We start from the raw sequence: 4,264 nt of genomic DNA, 5'->3' as shown, positions 1-4,264 counted from the left end.
TTATGTTTTGATGACAGATGACACAGACTGAAGAGTAATGACTTCTGCCTACTACTATGAGCTGTGTTTACATTACATTAGCATAATCACAGCAGCCTTATGGAAAATAGTTGGCTAGGCTATACAGCAATGCCAGCATCTCAAACAAAAATAATGGCAGTGTTTAAAGGATACAAGAAGGCTAACACTTGGGATATGTTGATAATGTAACGTGAATTGAAACTCAGTATGAGGTGCTTCGCTAAGTTCAAAGTGTTAACCCTATTAATCTGAAAAGTTCAATGGCACTGTTTGCATACTGGTTTTTGCGAGTTTATTATTAATCCTGCTGTACGAGTTGGATCTACGGAACCTCAAAAAACAAGTATGTTTTTCAGAATTTTGGTATTGACTTTACCCTACTCTACACGAACACGGGTATTTTCAAAACCGTGACTTTTTCTATGTGGTTTGGCCGTCCATACACACGGAAACGAAGTATCAGGTCACTGAAACCGAACACTTTTGTGTCAGATTGTGCACCACTGCCTGCTTTGTTTACTATTTTATTAGGCTCCGAACAAGGTTAGGATCATGTCGTCGCCTGGTGGTTTGGCATGCTCTTGACAACGCTTGATAGTGTGGTTTTGGCATTTTCAAGAAGATTTTTTTAATATGAAGGAGGAAAAACTCTGGTTATAAAAATACCCATGTATGTGTGGACCATGCCTTGGTACCAAAGTATTTGTTTTTGTGACATCCCTACTAACATGGAATGGTATAATGATCATACCCGTTATAATTGCTGCTCAATCAGTGCCAAGACCACAGAGTTTCTTTGTTGGCACCTGTTTGTCACTGCTGTGAAAGCTGCTCTGCAGAACAATGGTGTCTGCCTAGCCATCACTGACTAACAGTGAGGAACTGGTTAAAAAACAAAAACAGCATTAGGTTTAGCATGGTAAGGGGTTTGATAAAGATAACTCGAAAACAAAGAGCTAAAGGGGGAAAGCAGTTATTCATGTCTTTACTAGCATCTGTTACTCCAACTACAGTAGAACCCTCCTAATTCTCCCCCCCTGACAACCTCTTCTACGGGTTCCAAATTGAGCACCACGGTGCTGGCTTCATAAATGAGCTTTTGAATTTGAATTTTCCCAAACTCCTTCTGCTGGGGGTTATATTCTCTGCAGGCTTTGTAGGAAATGGTCATCCTCTGAAAGAGGAGGTGGGACAGGTGCAGCAGGCCTCCTCAGGACTTGGAGAAGAAGCCTCTCAATCTCTGGCTGCTTCTCAAGTGTCTTATTTGACGTTTCCTCGCTTGAACTGGAAGTTGCGGACTGTCCCAGAGCTCTTATTTGCGTTTCGAGGAGCAAGGATTGAGGATCCAGGAGTGACCTCTGAGGAGCTATGAGCGAGGATACACCAGTGCATCCTTTGCGGAAATTTTTTACTGACCGACACGCCCCCCTTACTAGGTAGCCGTTATATTAATTGGACGCTGCAGCTGATACTGGCCCACAGAGCAGTGGGTGGAATGCCTGAATTCAGTGAAACTGACCAAATCTGCATTTTACATGAGAGTATATTCTGTATTGTAGAGCTATGTGGTTGGTAAAGACAGCATTATAGAGCCTTTGAACTCAGCCCAGCACCTACAAGAACATTCACTCTCGTGGCACTCAGTAAACTCTTTATACTTATCCACTTGTTGACTACAAGATTGGAGCAACCCGCATGGTGACTTTGAAAAGGCATATTGAAATCAAAGGTGCGCTTACCTTTTGCATGGATCTATCACATGTTTGTTTAGTAACAAGGTGTATATGTAGAGCTTGTTATGTAACTGTTCTCACCTACTCTTTTTCATAATTCTATTCCAGGGTGTCTGCAGTTCCTTAAAATGTCTGAAATTTAATTGTATAACTATTAAGTCATAAGTCATTCAAACGTCTTTAATTTGAAATCATTAGGTCTTAATTTCAACATTACCTTTTTCAACTTATTTTGGTCAATGTTACCTAAGTTCTTCTGCATCAGAGGTAGCATTTCTAATATTAAGACTTTTAAGCTTACCACTGAAGCTCATCCTTCTTTTATTCTTATATGCAGGGAAAATGAGCCAGCTCACATTATTGGGACCCACAGAGGGAAAACCCAGAAAATCTAAAGGAAACTGATAAAATTACAGTTCATAAAATCATCCATTTTAACAACCCACCATATTCCTACTTAACACTGACCTCTGGTGTGAACCAGATTTACAGTACTAAGCTTAACACTTACCTGCAGTGATGTCTTTTTGGGGAAAAGCTGATTCGATCAAAAATGTAGTAATGTCTGAAAGTGAAAAGATATCTTTTTTAAAAAGATATTTAAACCTAAATTTGTGCTGTGAACCTGTATTATTTTGGTTATCTGTTAATTTCCTCCTCTTTTATTTTTATTATAAACTTAAATACCAGCCACATGCAAGCAATTGTAAAAGTATGCTTTTAACACTGAATTTAAGATATAACATTTTTGGATGTCTGATGTCTAATTCTTTGTCATAATGCAAAAACTTGAGGACTCAAAGGCAGACTCTGTACAGTTCGAAGGGGTGACAATAGAGTTTTATTGATAGGTCCAACAGGGCAGAATGGAGAACACGGAGGAGGGGAGTAAGTCCAGGTAAGATAGGTGCAGAGCGGGGTGTGGCGTTCAGCAGGGTTCCCGGAGGTAGTGTGAGCCTGGGCACAGAGAAAAACAGGTTAATCCAGGGAGAGACAGAAATTACTAGGACTCTTACAGGAGAAGATTGTCAGCCTTGCCGCATGTACCACATGTGGTTAACTGACGATCTGGTGAAGAATGTGAGGAGGACTGGGGTTGAAATACTGCAGGAGCTTGAATAGTGGAATGAGAACCAGGTGTGCCACTGGAGCCAGAGGGTGTAGCCACGCCCAGACAGACACAGACAGGGAGGACAGACAGAAAACACAGGGAAGGGGGGAACAAAAGAACACAAGGTAGTGGGGAGATTCTGTAGCACCACAACAATTTTTTTGTGTCTTTTGCAGAGTAAACAGCTTTGAAGATGCGGACTCCTGTGATCCTTAAGATCATCCTGACTGATGACAGCTCGGAGGATTCCTTGTTTGGAAATGAGTTCCTCAACCTTACCTCGATTTCAGAAGTAGAAGACAAAGGTACTGTTAGAGTCATTGATATGTCAATGCCCCCCACTTTGCCGTATAATGATGAGAGGGGTTCTCCAGTCCTAATACCCCGAGTATTCAACCCTTCATGTTCCTCTTTAAGTGACTCTTCGTCCCTCTCAGGTGGATCTGTGGATACAGATGTACTGTCATCGTGTGAGTTGACGAGCTCACGCTCTTCTTGGCCAGCTGTTTTTCATGTGCCTAAGTTCTCCTACGATGCTGAATTAAAACTTCAGCAGGCAAGTTTAGCCTATATTCGAAATGGCACTGTACTGATTCCAGATCCCATGTTGAAGTCAGCCGTCCTTGATGGTTTAGTGCAGGAAATTGTGCAGTATAAAGTTTATGTCAGTGATAAGGAGATGGAACAGGTAGCCCAGTGTCTTATCAAGACACATCCATGTTTAACTGAGAAGGGGTCCTGCAGTGGATGTACCGTTTTAACCTTTCTTCTATTTACTTATTTATCTTCATAGTTTTCTCTACTTGCTCTTTTGTTCTGAATCTTCCTTGTCAGTCTACTTCCTACATGATTTAGAGCTCACAGAAAGGCTTGTACCATCATAGGGACCCTGGTTTTATATTCTCAGAGAGATATGTACCCTTATGACAGTTTACAGCAGTAGTTGACTTTAAAATAAAGCAGACGAGCTGCATGAAGACACTAATTAAGAACATTTCCTTTCAGTGTGATGATGTGGGTACTGGACGAGAGTGTATCATTAAGGGAGCATGTATCTACATGGGTGAAGATCCAGAAAACACATGAATCTGTGCTTACTTTTTCCCCTTATCTTGCTATTGTGCTTCTCTGTAATCATTTGAGCTGAAATGATTAATTGATTATGAGAATGTATTTATTATTATTTTGATGTATTACATTTTTTTTTTTATACCATTGTAAAATCAATACAGTGTTTCTTGGTTACTGGTTAATCTAACAAAACTGAAACATGACTACAGACTGCAATTGCTTTATTTAATTATAGATAAAAAATGTCAAATAACCTACATTTTAAAATGAATCAGGAAACTGAAGGCTACAACAAACAACATAATGATCACATTTAAATAGTTTTATT

The 4,264-nt window shown here is 40.1% G+C and overlaps 1 long non-coding RNA gene across 4 annotated transcripts in view; it reads left to right on the top strand.

Annotated features, from left to right (window-relative positions):
* LOC123957105 overlaps positions 1-4,264 on the top strand; it is a 16,451-nt gene that overhangs the window by 6,751 nt on the left and 5,436 nt on the right. For all 4 annotated transcript variants that reach the window (XR_006821732.1, XR_006821731.1, XR_006821730.1 and 1 more), the window contains exon 2: positions 3,042-3,170. This is a non-coding gene — a long non-coding RNA (uncharacterized LOC123957105). The remainder of the gene's footprint in view (positions 1-3,041; positions 3,171-4,264) is intronic.

This window comes from Micropterus dolomieu, linkage group LG19 (genome assembly GCF_021292245.1).
Source record: "Micropterus dolomieu isolate WLL.071019.BEF.003 ecotype Adirondacks linkage group LG19, ASM2129224v1, whole genome shotgun sequence".
In the NCBI taxonomy this organism is placed as follows: domain Eukaryota; kingdom Metazoa; phylum Chordata; class Actinopteri; order Centrarchiformes; family Centrarchidae; genus Micropterus; species Micropterus dolomieu.
Note: the sequence above shows the minus strand (reverse complement) of the source record. Positions and strands in the feature narration are given on the sequence as shown.